The sequence below is a fragment of the Aedes albopictus genome, chromosome 1, assembly GCF_035046485.1.
Source record: "Aedes albopictus strain Foshan chromosome 1, AalbF5, whole genome shotgun sequence".
NCBI classification, from domain to species: domain Eukaryota; kingdom Metazoa; phylum Arthropoda; class Insecta; order Diptera; family Culicidae; genus Aedes; species Aedes albopictus.
The window spans coordinates 265,599,391-265,618,076 of record NC_085136.1 but is presented as its reverse complement, the minus strand read 5'-3'; positions in this window follow the sequence as shown (position 1 = coordinate 265,618,076).

Genomic DNA, 18,686 nt, shown 5'->3' with positions numbered 1-18,686 from the left:
GACGTTTTCCCAGTCTCGTTACGCGGCGCTTTTATTCGCAATTTCGGTCGTTTTTTTGCTCTACCGGACGGTAGTTTTTTCGACACGCGTTAGTCCCGAAAGTGCCCAGGTAACCGCCTCTCCGAAGGAAGCAGCAAACTATTAGTTTGACTGTCCCACCGCGAAATAAGTCGTTATTATTATCAAAGTGAACGACTTCATATTGAACCGCACACCGCAAGCATCAATTAGTGTGGTGATTTTGCCGTCTTTGTTGTCCCCGGCCGTGGACTGGTGGCTGCAGCAGCAGGAACGGCTGAACAATAACGGCTAAGTAGCACGGTTTTATTACCTACTCATCTCCTCTTTGCTTTGCGCTTGCAAACCAACTGCCTATTTTTCAAGGTTGTTTTTTTTTGTCCACTCTTCTGTCTCTCTCCCAGTTGCACATTAAGGTGCGCCAAGATAAAAACCGGGTTAGGTTGAAAATAGTTGTTTTTTTTTTCGATTTAGTTTTAAACCCAAGTAGGGTGCATTAGATAAGTTTATTTTTTCCATTTTTCTTTTTTTTTTCTTACATATATATATTTTTTTTTTCTTTCACTTGCTGATATATCTGCGGTAGATTTTTTCCCGCATGGACGTTTCGAATGGAGGCGAAACGCCTCCTAAAGATCTCATTGCTCGTACGCGATTTTACCAACCATCTTCGCCTGGTCCTTGGGTTGTCTATTTCCGGCGCAAAAACAAACCGTTGAATGTACTCTCAATCTCTCGAGATCTGACGCGTAAGTATCCTGGGACTGTTATTCACCAAGTGAAACAGACCAAGCTGCGTGTAACTGCACCTAGTTACAAAGCAGCAAATGAAATTGCTCAGCACGAAGCGTTTAGCTGTGAATATACGATCTATGTGCCGGCACGAGAAGTAGAGGTGGAGGGGAAGATCCTCGACGAAATGCTGACGTGCGATGACATCAAGAGCGGATTCGGACGCTTTAAGAATAGATCTATCCCCGATGTGGCAATCCTAGATTGTAAGCGGCTGTCTAAGGCTTCCATTGAAGGGAGTATGAAAGTGTACTCGCCATCAGCGTTTTTTCGAGTGACTTTCCCAGGTTCCGTCCTCCCAGAATTTGTAGTCATTGATGGTGCTTTTTACCCAGTGCGTCTTTTTAGGCCGAAGGTATTCAATTGTACCAAATGCAAGCAGTTTGGTCACAGTGATAGCTTTTGCGACAACAAGCCCCGTTGTGGCAAATGCAACCAGGCTCATTTAGAGGACTCTTGCACACAGGAAGCTGAAAAGTGTAGCTACTGTGGCGGAGATCCACATGACTTGCAAGATTGCCCGGCCTATAAAAGACGCATTAAAAATGAGAGTCGCTCTATCATAAGGCGCTCCAAACAGACATATGCGGAGATGGTGAAATCTTTTAAAACACCAGAATCCGTGTCTGAATCAGCTGTCCCAGTTGAAAATCCCTTTCACGAGTTGTCTTCTGATGATCAGGACGATGACGAAACTGATGAGGGTGGATCTTCTTCGGAGGTACACGCACCTGGAAAAAGGAAGTCATCATCTTCCCCGGGATTGCGCCGAAAAGTCTTTTTGAAATCTTCCCTCAAAAGTTTGCCTAATACAAAAGGAGGCGGAGTAAACTTAAAAACTCCGAACAAACAGGCCCCTGATTACTCAGTTCCATGCTGCAGTAAAGACCCAGTGAATCCGCCTCCGACTGTTAAGTATACTACAAAAAAAGCATTCGACAAAGTAGCAAGAAAAAGGCTACGAAAGCTCCTCGAACTTCAACTAAACCTCCCAAACCCAAAAGAGGACTGCTAACTTTCAGGGTTCTTGTGGATCGCTTATATGATGCCATCGGCCTTCCGGACACACTTCGAGGCATTATTGATATTTTTATCCCAACAGTAGAAGAATATCTTCGGAATTTGACACAATCATGGCCCCTCCTTGCTTCGCTCATATCTTTCGATGGCTAATTCATCAAGTGAGGTGCAAGATATGATCACTGTGCTACAGTGGAACTGTCATAGTTTAAAACCTAAATTAGACCTGTTTAAGTTTTTGATTCACAACTCAGATTGTGATATATTTGCACTTTGTGAAACATGGCTCTCTTCTGAAGATGAACTCAACTTCCACGATTTCAACATAATTCGCCAGGATAGAGATGACCATTACGGGGGAGTACTCTTGGGGATCAAAAAATGTTACTCATTTTATAAAATTCCAATCCCGACTCATCCTGGCATAGAAATTGTCGCTTGCCAAATAAACGTAAAGGGTAAAGATCTTTGCGTAGCTTCCGTTTACATTCCTCCAGGTATTTCAATTAACCGCCGTCATCTTTGGAATGCAGTTTCTGCACTTTCACATCCAGTTTTAATTCTGGGTGATATGAATTCACATGGTACTGGGTGGGGCGAGCCATATGACGATCGCAGAGCGGCTATTTTCTATGATTTGTGCGACGATTTCACTTTGAACGTTTTGAATACAGGTGAAGTGACACGCATTGCATCCGACGGTAGAGAAAGTCGGCTTGACCTTTCTTTGGGATCAAGTTCACTATCATTCGATTGCTCGTGGAAGGTGATCGAAGATCCTCATGGTAGTGATCACTTGCCCATTATAACCACCATAAAACATAATTGCGAAAGGTCAGACGAGCCAATTCAGGTTCCTTTTGACCTCACTAGGAATATCGATTGGCAAAAGTATGCAGAAGCGGTATCTTTTGGGGTTGAATCATCCAATCCTCTCCCACCTTTGGATGAGTATCGATTCCTGTCTGAACTGATTTACAGAAGTGCATTAGAATCACAAAAACGACGCGTTCCAAGTGCAACCTTCAAAAGAAGACCAGCCACACTTGGCTGGGATGATGATTGCACTCAATTGTATCTTAAAAAATCTGATGCCTTCAAAGCTTTTCGTAGGCATGGCACCTCGGATCTTTATCAAGAATACGAAAAACTTGAAAGACAACTGAGGAACTTGCTAAAAGCGAAAAAGCGTAGTTATTGGCGACACTTCATTGAGGGTCTCTCAAGAGAAACTTCGATGACAACGCTTTGGAGAGTGGCTCGCAACATGCGAAACCGCTCATCTTCTAATGAGAGTGACGAATACTCCAACCGTTGGATATTCAGTTTCGCGAAAAAAGTCTGCCCAGACTCAGTCCCAGCACGACCAATTTCTTGGGAATCAATCTCAAGAAACGGTTCTCTGGACAGACCATTCTCAATGCTGGAATTTTCTATAGCTCTTCTTTCATCAAACAATTCTTCTCCGGGACGCGATATGATAAAGTTCAATCTTCTTAAGAATCTCCCAGATATCGCAAAAAGACGATTACTAGACCTGTTCAACTCATTCATGGAGGACAACATCGTTCCGCATGAATGGAGACAGGTCAAAGTAATAGCTATTCAAAAGCCTGGTAAACCAGCGTCTGATCATAATTCATACCGCCCAATTGCTATGTTATCATGTTTAAGGAAATTGTTGGAAAAAATGATCCTATCGCGACTCGACCATTGGGTTGAATCGAATAACTTGCTTTCAAATACACAATTCGGGTTCCGCAAGGGCAAAGGAACAAACGATTGTCTAGCGTTGCTTTCAACAGATATTCAACTGGCCTTTGCGGAAAAGGAGCAATTGGCTTCAGTTTTCTTGGATATTAAGGGCGCTTTTGATTCAGTTTCCATAGAAATATTGTCAGAAAAACTGCACAATAGTGGACTACCCGGACTTTTAAACAATTTCTTGTATAATTTGTTGTCAGAAAAACATATGAGCTTCAATCTCGGACAACTGACAACTTCCAGAATTAGTTACATGGGCCTACCCCAAGGCTCATGTTTAAGTCCCTTGCTTTATAATTTTTACGTGAAAGACATTGATAGCTGTCTGGAAGGACAATGCACGCTAAGACAACTTGCAGATGATGCTGTGGTTTCTCTAAAAGGCCCACATGCAGAAATGTTGCAAAGACCATTGCAAAGTTCCCTAAACAATCTGTCCATTTGGGCAAGAGATTTGGGGATCGAGTTTGCTCCGCAAAAAACTCAATTGGTTGTGTTTTCCAGAAAGCGGAACCCAGCCCAACTGAAACTCAATCTTTTGGGAATAGAAATCGACCAATCTTTGACTTCGAAATACCTTGGGGTCTGGTTTGATTCAAAAGGCACTTGGGGTACCCAAACTAAGTATTTGGTGCAAAAATGTCAGCAAAGGATCAATTTTCTACGCACAATTACCGGAACATGGTGGGGTGCTCACCCGGAAGACCTCATAAAACTTTACAAAACGACTATTCTCTCGGTTCTCGAGTATGGCTCTTTCTGTTTCCACTCAGCAGCAAACTGCCACCTAATAAAATTGGAACGAATTCAATATCGTTGTCTGCGCATTGCCCTCGGCTGCATGCACTCAACGCATAATACGAGCCTCGAGGTCCTGGCAGGGGTGAAACCTCTCCAGAACCGCTTCTGGGAGCTCTCGCTAAGGTTACTTATCAAGTGTGGAGTGAGCAACACACTTGTTATTGAAAACTTCGAAGAAATGCTCAGTCTGAACACTCAGTCAAAATTCATGAGAATCTATCTTTTCTACATGTCATCTGAAATTAGCCTCCCAGGTTATAATCCTCCTCGTGTACACTTCACCAATGACAGTTCCTCTGTTAAATACGATCTGTCCATGAAACAAGCTGTTCAGGGAATACCAGATCAACTTCGATGTGTATCTATTCCTCGCATTTTTAACGAAAAGTACCAAAATGTCAATTCCTGTAAGAGATTCTTCACTGATGGGTCTCGCATAAATGGATCCACTGGTTTCGGTGTCTTCAATGAAAATTTCGCCGCCTTCCGCAAACTTCAGGAACCTTGCTCGGTTTATGTTGCTGAGCTGGCAGCAATCAACTTCGCTTTGGGGATGATTTCCAACATGCCCGTAGACCATTTCTTCATCTTCTCGGATAGCCTTAGTTCGATTGAGGCACTCCGGTCGATGAAACCTGTTAAACATCCATCTTACTTTCTTACAAAAATAAGGGAGCAGATGGGTGCACTGGTCGAAAGATCCTACAAGATTACCTTTGTATGGGTCCCCTCACATTGCTCAATTTATGGCAATGAGAAGGCGGACTCTCTCGCAAAGGTGGGCGCACAGGAAGGTGAGATCTATGATAGAAGAATTTCACATGATGAATTTTTCCATTTTGTTCGCCAGAGTTCTCTTCAAAGTTGGCAAAATGATTGGCGAGATGGCCAGCTGGGACGGTGGTTACATTCCATTATTCCTAATGTTTCCTTGCGAGCGTGGTGGCATGGTTTGGATGTAAGTCGGAATTTCATTCGCGTAATGTCAAGGCTTATGTCCAACCATTACTCGCTAGATGCGCATTTACACAGGATTAACATCGCGTTGAGCAATGTTTGTACTAAGTGCGGTTCCGGTTATGATGACATCGACCACGTAGTTTGGCAATGCCCGGATAATGACGCCTCCAGAGCACTACTTTTGGATACCCTTGAGGCCCGAGGTAGACAACCCTTTGTTCTTGTGCGAGATGTGTTGGGCACTCGCGATGTCACTTATATGCTATGCATTTACGACTTTCTTCGTTTGTCTTGTATAAAGGTTTAATTCTCTTGTGTTTTCTCCCCCAGTTTTTTTTCTCCGTTTTTCGTCTTTGTGTTGTTCCTGGCCATCCGGCAGATGAAAAGCCCGCTACAATCTGGGGCTGAATCACTATGAAGACAACGAACACGCCATTACGTTATACCTCCCGGATGAGCTTCAGAGAACCCTTACCCCCAGTCCTTACCACGCCCATCCTAAAAGCATATGTGACCCACTAATCTCGAGCTGCCACGAGTATCCTGGCTCCGTCCCGTACTAACTATGTTGTATAAGAATCAAATTTGTACATAAAATACAAAAAATGAGTTTTGGCTCCGCAAAGCGTTAAACGCGATTGAGCCCCAAATAAATGAACTGGTTAAAAAAAAAAAAAAACTCACCACACTGCAATAAAAAGCACCAATAGAGTAGTTACAGTTCAGTGGAAAAGGAGAAATTAAAAGAGAAAAGAAAAAAAGAGAAGATGGCTATCGAACGACAGGGGGATCATGCAGCGTTGAAAGAATGACTCGGCCTATTTCCCGTAAGAACTCCATTCGAATCAGTCGTTAGAAGTACCGAAAAGTAAATTAAAAAGTACCATAGTTAGTTGAAAGTGACTAGTTTGAAATAAGCAATATTCTTACATAAGACGTGGTAGAATCAGGTGAGATTCAGCAACATCAAAGTTGGAATTGGAGTAATTTCGGTACTAAGGTGTTACTTTTCTGGTATTAGGACCCGTTAGCTTTTACCCAAAACCCGCTTCTTATCCGGCATTACGGATAGAGCCGGTGACCCGGAGTTCCCGGACGTGCCAAAGTGGACCGTTGGGCTAGGTCGAAGTACCCGAGAGTTTGCTGAGAGCCCCGCCATCGTGAAGATCGAAAACGCGAGGTTTTCGGAAACCTAACCTCGCCGGTCCTCAAACCAACTGTGAAGCCAAGTTTGGAGTCGATTCGGACCCCACGGAGTACTACCGATACCTACGTGGTCTTCCCCAACGCTCGCCAACCGTCGTTGTCGCTGGTCCAACCCCCAGTCCGAGGCGAGTTCCCACCAAGCACTCCCGCCAATTCTCCAGCAGTTCCCGGCCGGCCCTATAGGTATGTATTAAGAACTACAGAACACACACACACACCCACCCACACAGACTTGTAAATGCTAGGACAATAAAACTGTAAAATTATAAATCATCAGCTTTTTTTCCATTACACCCACATATCCGAGGTCTGATTAGTCGACTAGATTCCACTCCAGCCGACCTTGAGACCAGAGAAGTGCTCCAGATCGCGCTAGCCAGGAAAAGAGGTTGTTGTAGAACCCGGCCTCACACGGCAAGCCGTTGCTCTGCCAAGCTTGCCGAGGTCTTTTGTTCTTGTAGCACATGTGCTACCCTACCTACCAGTAACAAGGCGACGATGGATCGAGTGATGTGCGTAGTTCGAGTATCAGAGACACTCTCGAGTTCCTTTCGAATCTCGCAGAGGGTTACGGCAAGGTAGAATGGAGACGGCTACTATGCACAGCAGAGGCCACTCAGGCCTTAGCCTGACCGGTAAGGTAGGCTAAGTTCTACCAACATTTGCTCTGCGTGACCAGCCCACTGAAGTCTGCTTTATTTTATATGATTCACGCGACTCTTCGTGCATTTAACGCCCAACAGCCCCATTTTTTACCATTTTTGTCCACCGTGCATCGGGTATGCAAAAAGAGTAATTTAGCTCCAGAGGACCGTGATGACTGTTCACCGGAGCCGTGCCATGCCATGCCGTGTGTTACCACGTTGAGGTCGAGATTATCTGATGAGAGCGTTTGCTGATCTCTTCCGTCCAAGCGGGTTCGGCGCAAACTGCAAAAGACCCCGACCGACGAGTACCGAGAGCGATAATAGCTTTTAAATTATTTTGTACGTAAAAAATAAGAAAATAACGCTGCACTGATGGATGAAATTATTTCTGCGCACTCGTTGTTGTTGCTGGTTGTGGACGGGCCGGGGATTTTCAATCCATACCGGCCACGTTCGATTCCGACGAGTAGTTTTTCTATCTCCCTTTCCACTGCATTGAGGGGTCGTCGGTTGGTCGTCGAAACCAACCATCCGACGATATCCCCAAACGAAAATATTTAAATGCAAATGGTTTAAAATGTATCTACACGAGAATTAGATGTTATTATGCTGTCATGTCATACGGGGTGATTATTTTCCCTTTCGGTACGGTTGGGCTGGAGCGTTCCTGTCCATCCAGAGCTACGTTATGGGAGCACGGAGTGGCTGAGATTAGCATGTTGTTACATTAGATAGGTGAGTAGGAACTAGATCTATGGAGTGTAACAATGAAGATGCTGTTTTCTGACGGTACGAGCGAATCTTGTTTAGTTGATTGCATGTTTCGTCATACGCAAATCAAGCACAATTAATTTCAGCAGATAAAAAGTAAATTTTTCCACACGTTTTCGTGCCGCCACTTTTGTCATGTTTTTGAACAACCATATACACTGGAACCTCTCTTTATGCACATGGCTGGGACTGCATAAATTAAAAATGTGCATAAATTAAAAAAGGCATAAAAAGAGGGAAAATTAAGTTTGGGTTTTAATTAAAGAATCTAGTTCGCGAGAACAGGTCTTGCTCCTGGGCAGTTGAGGTGGGGCTAAGGGGGTTTCCAGAAAGTTCCCAGAGTGCCCAAAGAGAGGGTTCCAAGGGGCTTCAGGGGCGTTTCAAGGGGTTGTTTCGGGGGATTTGAGGAGCCTTTTAAATGTGCTCAGTCAAAATTTTTTGGTGTATTTATGGGATTACGGGGAATTCTGGGGTATTTCAATAGTATTAAATGGGTTTCAGGGGCTTTAGAGGAAATTCAAGGGATCACAGGAGCCTTTAAAGGACATTGAAAGAAGCTTGAAGAGGCGTTTTAAGGTATTTCAGAGTCGGCTCTGAAACTTCCTGAAATGCATCAAAAATCCCCCTTAAACCCCCCGGAGACCTCGTGTCCTGAGAGGCTTCAAAATCCCTGAGAACTCCTTCATAACGCTGCCGTAACGTCTCTGAATCCCCCGAAAATGCTCTGAAACGTCTTCAAATGCCTCCAAACTCCCCCTTAGACCCCCTCGGACCCCATGTACCGCAACTGAGAGGATCCAAACCTCTGAAAACTCCTCCGTAACGCTTCCGTAACGCCTCCTAATCCCGCAGAAAATGCTCTGAAATATCCTGAAATGCCCCCCAAATCCCTCTTAATCCTCTCGGATCCCATGTAACGCACCTGAGAGACCCCAAACCCCCGAAAACTTATCCATAACGCTTTCGTAACGCCTACTAATCACGCCGAAAAAGGTCTGAAACATCCTCCAAACATGCCTCCAAAATCCTCCTAAACCCCCTCGGACCCCATGTAACGCACCTGAGAGGCTCCAAACCCCCCGAAAACTTCTCCGTAACGCTTTCGTAACGCCTCTGAATGCCACCGAAGAAGCTTTGAAACGTCTTCAAATGCCTCCAAAATCGCCCTTAGACCCCCTCGGACCCCATGTAACGCACCTGAGAGGCTCCAAACCCCCCGAAAACTCCTCCGTAACGCTTAAGTAACGCCTCTGCATCCCGCCGAAAATGCTCTGAAACGTCTTGAAATCCCTCCAAAATCCCCTTAAACCCCATCGGACCCCATGTAACGCACCTGAGAGGCTCCGAACACTTCGAAAACTACTCCGTAACACTTCCGTAACGCCTCTGAATCACGCCGAAAATGGTCTGAAACATCCTGAAATGCCTCAAAAATCCGTTTAAACCAAAAACCCTAAAACGCCTCCGTAGCGCCTCTGAATCCAGCCTTAAATGCTCTGAGACTTCCTGAAATGATTCCGAAACCCCCTTAAGACCCCCTCGGACCCCATGTATCGCACATGAGACCTTCGGAAACACCCAAAAACGAACCTGTAACCTTCTTTTGCTATCCTCTGTAAACACCCCTTGGCCACCGTTGCAATAGCTCCCGTAATTACTAAATATTCATATGCACAATATTTGTTCTAAGTAGCTTTCCCTCTTTTTATGCAGGGCATAAAAAAGGTGCATACATTAAAAGTGCATAAAAATAACATACATAAAAAGAGGTTTTAGTGAGGAATCTTGGACAGAGCATCACTAGATTCCAGTGAATGAAATGGCAAAAGGTTATTGTGACCATAACAAATTACAAATGCTCCACAGAAAATCAAAAAGCGCTCTCTAAAGAATGAACATATGTTCCATGAAAACGTGCAATGTTACCCATGCATAATTGAAAACGTTCCATACTTTATAGAAAATGTACCGGTAAAACATAAAATTTTCTCATTAAAAGAGCAATTTTGTACCAATAAATAATACTGAAATGCTCCATACTAGAACACAAATGCTCCATAATAAAATGCAAATGCTCCATAGAAAATTAGAATTGTACCCATAGTAAATTGAATATTGCTCCATAGAAAAATTAAATTGTATCATAAAAAATTGAAATTGCACCTTCGAAAATAGATAAATGCTCCATAAGTATTATTAAACGTACCGTAAACCGGGGTCAAATTGATCTCCGGGTTGAAATTGATCAGTCGTTTTTCAAATAGATAAAGCAATTTTTGAATAGTTTCCTTACAAATTGCATTAAGTATCAGATTCCAACAGCACGATACTTAAAAGGAAACTATTAAAAATATGCTTATTCTACCGGAAAAACGTCTGATCAATTTCGACTCGAAGATCAATTTGACCCCGGTTTACGGTACCATATAAAATATGATTTGCTCCATAAAAAATTGAAAGTTCTCCATAACTTTCTGCACCACTAAAGTGGTGCTACGTAAAGCAATTCACCACTGCCGAATTTAAATTACGACAATATGCTATCTATGGAGAATTTTCAATTTTTCATGGAGCAATTCATATTTGTATGGTGAATTTGGTAATTCTTATGGAGCATTTATCTATTTTCTATGGTACAATTTCAATTTTTTATGGTGCAATTTAATTTATCTATGGAGCAATATTAAATTCACTATGGGTACAATTTAATTTTCTATGGAGCATTTGCGTTTTATTATGGAGCATTTGTGTTTTAGTATGGAGCATTTCAGTATTATTTATAAGTACAAAATTGCACTTTTAATGAGAAAATTTTATGTTTTACCGGTACATTTTCTAAAAAGTAAGGAACGTTTTCAAATATCTATGGGTAACATTGTACATTTTCATGGAACATATGTTCATTATTTATAAAGCGCTTTTTGATTTTCTATGGAGCGTTTCTGTTTGTTTATGGGTGCAATAAACAGGCTGCCAAATCAAATTGTTTTTTCCGTATCAACGAGGATGTTTATAGCCCTGGTCTCGGGGACCCACACACGTTCCTTCCCTTCCGAAGGAAGAACTATTTGCGAGTTTGTCGGGAGTGGGATTCGATCCCAGATCCTCGGTATGATAGTCACGTGCGTTAACCATCATACCAGGTCCGCTCCTTTGAATCATTGATAAAATAGCCCATTATTTATTTTTTCGTTCCCCAACTTAAACTTCATTTTCGCATCCTTCGGGTTGACCTTCTGCCAGGGGCAATTTCGTCCACTTTGTGAATCATTATTGATTAAAGTGATTCAGAGTATGTATATGCTCATGCATAATTTGTCGTCTTCTCGATAATCTTGAACATCATAAAACATATAAGAAATACTAACAGTAACCATAAAAAATCTAAACAACATCCCACCCCTGAACTTCGTTTGACCATGTTAGCTAACATTGGCTCTACCAATTTTAACCACAATTGGCACGTGTTCACATACAACTTCGTAACTCCACTTTTTTCAATCGCTGTATATTCGTTCGAGAGCGACGAAACGATGTGTAATTTTCCACAGTTCTTGATTACAGAAATTTCAAACAACGTACATTAGCATACAAATGTGTAAGGTGCCAGAGTCTCGTCACATTTCGGGTGTTGCCCTCCTATGGATGGACGTCCGACCCGTACCTTCGAACATAATTAAGTTTAATTAAATGCTACCCGGATCGATGTTTTTGGTTCGAGTTTCGCGTTCGATTCGCCCCCAAGATGGGAATAATGCAATCAGTCGGCAACAAAAGATGTCATTAAAACTTTTTTCAACCGGCACTACCGTTGACGTGGCTGCTACTTTCGTTGCCATCGTCGGTCGTCTAAGGAAAGTGATTAAATCCACAAAAGACGGGAATTGGACATGGGAACAAAGATCAAAATGAGTGTGACCGGTGGCGTTCAGTGTTTCTCATCTTATGGGCGTACAATGTCATGGTGAAGACAAAGCTGGTTACTCAAGGTTTAATCCCCAACCCCGCCACCCTCCGCTATGGGGCACGGACATTCCATGAAATCAAATCTTGCTGTTGAGTATTTTTTTAACATTGAGATAATATCCGAATAGAATAAAAATCAGATGGAGAATTGTTTCTGAAAACAAAAATCTGTAGAGGAATTTGTTATGAAATCCATTTTAAAATTATTGAATAAATCCTTAGAATACTGATAGTGTATCGATATCTGAAGGAATATTTGTAGAGAATTTTCAGAAAGAATCTCTGATGGAATTTACATATGGATTCCTGAGTGGAACCTCTAGATGAATCCCTGATGACATTCACGAAGAATCCTCAGACCGCATTCCTGTAGCAATCAAAGGGAAATTCCTGACCAAATGAAAGGAAAATTTTTTGAAGATATTCTTGGACGAACCCCTAGAAAACTCCTGATAAAAACCCTAAAAGTATTCTTTGAGGAGATCCTGAGTAAATTTCTGAAAAAAAAATCCATCGATACTGATCCGGTGGAAGCATGAGGGATCTCAGTGTGAATTTCTGGAGAAAACCCTGCTTGAATCACTGGAAGATATCAATGATAGTGAAATTTTTGATATATGGATTCCTTAACCCTTTGAAGCCGGAATTTTTCCAAGTGTTATTCTGGAGTTTTTTCTACGTCTTTCTGTAGTTTTGGTATTCAACAGTATAAAAACGGTAGAATATTAAGCGGAATATTTTTTCTGGACATACTAGGTCATCCAAACTATTCTTGAGTTTAGATCCTTAAGTCTGTGGGTGTAACGGTAACTTCTTTCATTATACAAAGCTACGATTTGTAATCTATCATGTCCAGTAAGTCTTCTGAAAGTTCAATAGACAGTATCAGATCAGTAGGGATATTCTTGGTCATCCAAACTGTTCTTGACTTAAGATCCTAAAGTCTATGGGTGTAACGGTAACTGCTTTCATTATATAAAGCTGCGATTTGTAATCTATCATGTCCAGCAAGTCTTCTGAAAGGTAAATAGACAATATCAGATCAGTCGAGATATCCTAGGTCATCCAAACTGTTTTTGAGTTTAGATTCTTAAGTCTATGGGTGTAACGGTAACTGTTTTTATTACACAAAGCTACGATTTGTAATCTATCATATCCAGCAAGTATTCTGAAAGTTCAATAGACAGTATCAGATCAGTCGAGATATCCTAGGTCATCCAAACTGTTCTTGAGTTTAGATCCTAAAGTCTGCGGGGGTAACGGTAACTTCTTTCATTGCACAAAGCTACGATTTGTGATCTATCATGTCCCGTAAGTCTTCTGAAAGTTCAATAGATGGTATCAGATCAGTCGAGATATCCTAGGTTATCCAAACTGTTCTTGAGTTTAGATCCTAAAGTATATGGGTGTAACGGTAACTGCTTTCATTATACAAAGCTGCGATTTGTAACCTATCATGTACAGCAAGTCTTCTGAAAGGTAAATAGACAATATCAGATCAGTCGGGGTATCCTAGGTCATCCAAACTGTTCTTGAGTTTAGATCCTAAAGTCTGCGGGTGTAACGGTAACTTCTTTCATTACACAGCTGCGATTTGTAATCTATCATGTCCAGTTAGCCTTTTGAAAATTCAATAGACAATATCAGGTTAGTCCGGGTAACCTGTGCATAATTGTTACCAATTTTATTCAATAGAGCACAAGATCTAATCACTAGCTATATGTAAAAGTGAAAAAAACATTATATTTCCCATTTATCATTGTTAAAATTTCAAAAGTGTGTTGAAAACTAAAATGGCACTTACGTCAACTATGCGAATATGGGCAGTATTCTTGAGTTTAGATCCTAAAGTCTGCGGGTGTAACGGTAACGGTAAGTCTTCTGGAAGGTAAATAGACAATATCCGATCAGTCGAGATATCCTTAGTCAACTGTTCTTGAGCACTAGCGTGCGCAGGGTTCTTGCTTAGGGGGGGCACTATAATAATGGTGCAATATATGTATGATCATGGTGCAAAATAGAATTATGGTGTTACACGCAATATAATTTCCCAAGTAGGGGTTTCAACATGTTGTGGTGCTACCATCGCCAAGTGCTTCAAATTGGGATTTTAGAGAACGCTTCGGATGGTGATGATTTCAACGTAATGCGAAACTTTAATATAAAGTCATTATCTCAACTCTTATAAAATTTTACAAACGTATCAAATACAATGGTGAATATCGAGAAAATTATCAATGATAGAAAAAAAATATTGTCGTTGTGAAAAAAAATTGGTACTGGACAATTAGTGATGCTAGAATTGGAGAATGTCAGAATTCCTAGATAGAACATTTTGATGCAATCTACAGAGATTCCTCCAGGATTTCTCCAAAGATTCGTGCATGAGTTCCTCCAGGAATTCCCCCAAAAAATCTTCCAATATTTTTTTCAGAAATTCCTCCAGGAAGTCCAGAAGGTTCTCCAGAAATTCCTCAAATAATCCTCCAGGAATTCCTCCAGTAAATACTCCATAAATTCTTCCAAAATTACCTCCAGGAATTCCTCCTGAAATTTCTTCTAGGAAAAATCCTCTAGATATGTCTGCCAGAATTCCCCCAATATTTCATCCAGGGATTCCTGTAGGAATTGCTCCACGGAATCCCCCAGAAAATCCTGAAGGAATTTCTGAAGAAAATCTTCCTGGAATTCCTCGAGAAATTCCTCCAGGAGCTCCTTCAGAAAATTATTCAGGAAATTCTCAACGAATTTCTTCAGGAATTCCTTCAGGGATTCATCCATAAATTATTTCAAAAAATCCTTCTAAAATTCCTCAACAAATTCCTCCAGAAGTTTCTCGAAAAATAACGCCTGAAATTCCTACAGGAATTCCTCAAAATAAAAATCCTCCATGAATTCCTCATGAAATTCCTCCAGGGATTTCTCCTGAAAATCCTCTAGGAATTTCTGCCAGAATTTCTCCAGAGAATCTTAAAAGAATGTCTCCCGGAACTCTTCTAAAAACTTCGCGAGGAATCTCTACAGGAAATCCTCCACAGATTCCTCCTGTAATTTTTTCTGGCATTCCTCTTGGGATTCAATAATGAATTTCTTCAGAAATTCTCCCAGATATTTCCTTATTAATTCCTCGAGGGATTCCTTCAGACATTTCTTTAGAAATTCCTACAATATGCAACCAATGATTTCTTTCAGGAATTTCTCCACGGATTCCTGCAGAAAATCCTGAAGGAATTTCTCGCAAAACTCTTCCAGGAATACCTCCAGGGAATCCTCCACGGAATCCTCCAGGAATTTCTTTAGAATTTTTTCCAGAAATTTCTTAAGGAGTTTCTCCAGGGATTCATTACTGAATTTCTTCTGTAGTTTCTGAGGAAAAACTTGTTTCAGAAATTCCTCCAGGAATTCCTTCAGAAATTCCTCGAGGAGTTCTTTCAGACATTTCCAGGAAGCCTTATATATTTCTTCAGAAATTCCTCGAATAAATCCTCCAGGAATTCCTCCAGAGATCCATCCTGACATTTTTCTAGGAAAAATCTTGAATGTCTGTCTGTCAGAATTTCCCCAATATTTCCTCCGCGGATGCCTCCATAACATTCTAAAGCAATTTATCACGGGATTCTTCCAGGTACTCCTCGAGAAATTGCTTCAAGGATTCTTTCATGGATTGCTCCAGGAAATTCTCAAACAATTTTATCTGAAATTCCTCCAGGGATCCATCCATGGATTTCTTCAGAAATTCAACAAAAATTCCTACAGAAATTCCACCATGAATTCTTTCAAAAATTTGCCGAGGACGAACTCCTGAAATTCCACCAGCAATTCCTCCAGGCATTCCTCCAGAAAATCTTCTAGGAAATTCTGCCTGAGTTCCCCAAGAATGTCTCCCGGAACCCTTCCAAGAATTCCTTGAGGAATTCCGCAAGGAATTTTTACAGGAAATCCTCCACGGATTCCTCTAGGATTTTCCAGCAATTAATCCAAGAATTCCTGCAGGAATTCTTTCATAAATTTCTTCAGAAATTCCTCAAAAAATTCCTCCAGGTATTTCTTCATAATTTGCTCGAGTAGTTCCTTCAGACATTCCTCCAGAAATTCCTCCGAAATGCCTCCAGGGATTTCTCCCCAAAATTCATCCATGGGCTCCACCAGAACATCCTAAAGTAATTTCATCCGAAACTCTTCCAGGAATTCCTCCAGGAGTTCCTCGAATAATTCCGCGAAAAATTCCACCAGGGAATTCTCCACGGAATCCCCAAGGAATTTCTCCATGATTTTTTCCAGAAATTTCTTCAGGAATTCCTCCAGGGATGCAATAATGAATATCTTCAGAAATTCCTCCAGATATTCCTTCAGAAATTCCTTGAGAAGTTCTTTCAGACATTCCTCCAATCTTTTTTTTCAGGAAGCCTAATATATTTTACCAGAAATTTCTCAAATAATTCCTCTGGTAAATACTCCAATAATTCCTCCTGAAATTTTCTTTTAGAAATGACTTTCAGAATTCCTACAATATTTCTTCTAGGGATTCCTCCAAGAATTGATTCTCGGATTCCTCCAGATAATCCTAAATGAATTTTTAAGGGAACTCTTCCAGGAATTCCTCCTAGAATTCCTCGAATAATTCCCCCATGGATTCCTCCAGGAAAATCTCAAGGCATTTCTTCAGGAATTCCTCCGAGGATTCATCCATTAATTTCCTCAGAAATTCCGCAAAAATTCTTTCGGGAAGTCTTTTAGAAATTTTTTAAACAAGAGCGCCAGAAATTCTACTAGGAACTCCTCCAGGGATTCCTCTAAAAAATCCTCTGGGAATTTTCACCAGAACTACAGGGATTTCTCCTTGCATTGCTCAAAGAATCTCCCCAGAAGTTTTTCTAGAAGTTTCTCAAGGAGTTCCTGCAGGGATTCGTTTAAAAAATTCTTCAGAAATTATTAAGAAAAATCCTGCAGAAATTCCTCCAAAAAATCCTTCAGAAATTACTCGAGGAGTTCCTTCAGAAATTTCTCCATGAAGCCTCATATGTTTCTCAAGAATTTCCCCAAATAATTCCTCCAGGAATTCCTTCAGTAAATACTCCAGAAATTTCTTCAGAATTACCTCCAGGAATTCCTCCAGAGATTCCTCATGAAATTTCTTCTAGAAAAAATCCTCTAGGAATGTCTGCCAGAATTTCGTCAAAATTTCCTCCAGGGATTCTTCAAGGAATTGCTCTACAGATTCCTCCAGAAATTCCTAAAGGAATTTCTCCCGGAACTCTTCCACGAATTCCTCTTGGAATTTCTCGAGCAATTTTTTCATGGATTCCTCCAAGAAATTTTACAGAAAATTCTCAAGGACTTCTTCAGGGACTCATTCCTTCAACGATTTATTCATAAATTTCTTCAAAAATTCATCCAGAAATACCTAAAGGAATTTCTCCACAAATTCCTCAAGAAAATCCGAAAAGAATTTTTCCTGGATCTTTTTCGGGAATTTATCTAGGAATTCCTCCAAATTTCTTCGGGAATTCCTCCATGAGTTTCTTTAGAAATCGCTCAAAAAATCCTTCATTATTTCCTCGAGGAGTTCCTCCAGACATTTCTTCAGGAAGCTTTAAATATTTGTCCAGAAATTCTTTGAAGAATTCATCCAGGAATTTCTCTAGTTATTCCTCTAAGAATTCATAAATGAATTCCTCCAAAAAATTCTGGAGGAATTTATCCAGAAATACCTCCCGGAATGCAAGCATGGATTCTTCCAGAAATTTCTCCAGAGATTCCTCAAGAAAATCATCCAGGAATGTTTCGCAAAAAATACCTCAGAGAATTCTTTCGAGAATTCCTCCAGGAATTCCTCCATTCATTCCTTCAAAAATTACTTCAGTAATTCCATCTTGAATTTCTACAGGGATTCCTCCAGGAATTTCTACACGGATGCCTTAAGGAATTCCTGCTCGGATTTCTCCAGAAAATCCTGAAGAAATTTCTCCCAGAACTCTTCCAGGAATTCCTAGAGAAATTTCTCCAGGGATTTCTACAGAATTTCTTTCATGATTTTTTTTCTGGATTTTTTTAAGGAATCTCTCCAGAAATTTCTCCTGGGACAACTATAAAAATTTCTCTATTAATTGCTCCAGAAAATCATCTAAAAAATTCTTCATGGATTCCTCCAAGAATTCCTCTATGTATTCCTACAAGAATTTATCCATGGATTTCTCCAGAAAAAAAAAACTGTTCCAGGAATTCCCCGAAAAATTTCTTCAGGTATTCCTCCATGGATTTCGCCAGGATTTTCTCCAGGAATTTCTACAGGAATTCCTCCAGGGATTCATCAATGAATTTCTTCAGATATTTCTCAAAAATCCCTCTAGGAATTCTTTTGCTCGAGGAGTTCCTTTAATCATTTCTCCAGGAAGCCGCAAATATTTTTCCAGAAATTTTTCAAAGAATTTCTTCAAGAAATCCTCAAGAAATTCTTCTAGGAATTCCTACATTTTTTTAAGGAATTTCTCCAGAAAAACCTCTAGGGATTCTTCCAGAAGTTTCTCTAGTAGTTCTCCAGGATTCATCCTGGAATTCCTTTACGGATTCTTTCAGGAATACCTCCTAGGATTACAGCAGGGATTTCTCCAGGAATTTTCCAAAGCTTTCTCTAGGTTTTCCACTATAAATGTCTCCAGGGATTCCTCCAAGTATTCCTCCTGAAAATCCTCCAGAAATTCTTCCAATGATTGAATGCCTCCAGAAATTCCTCCAAGAATT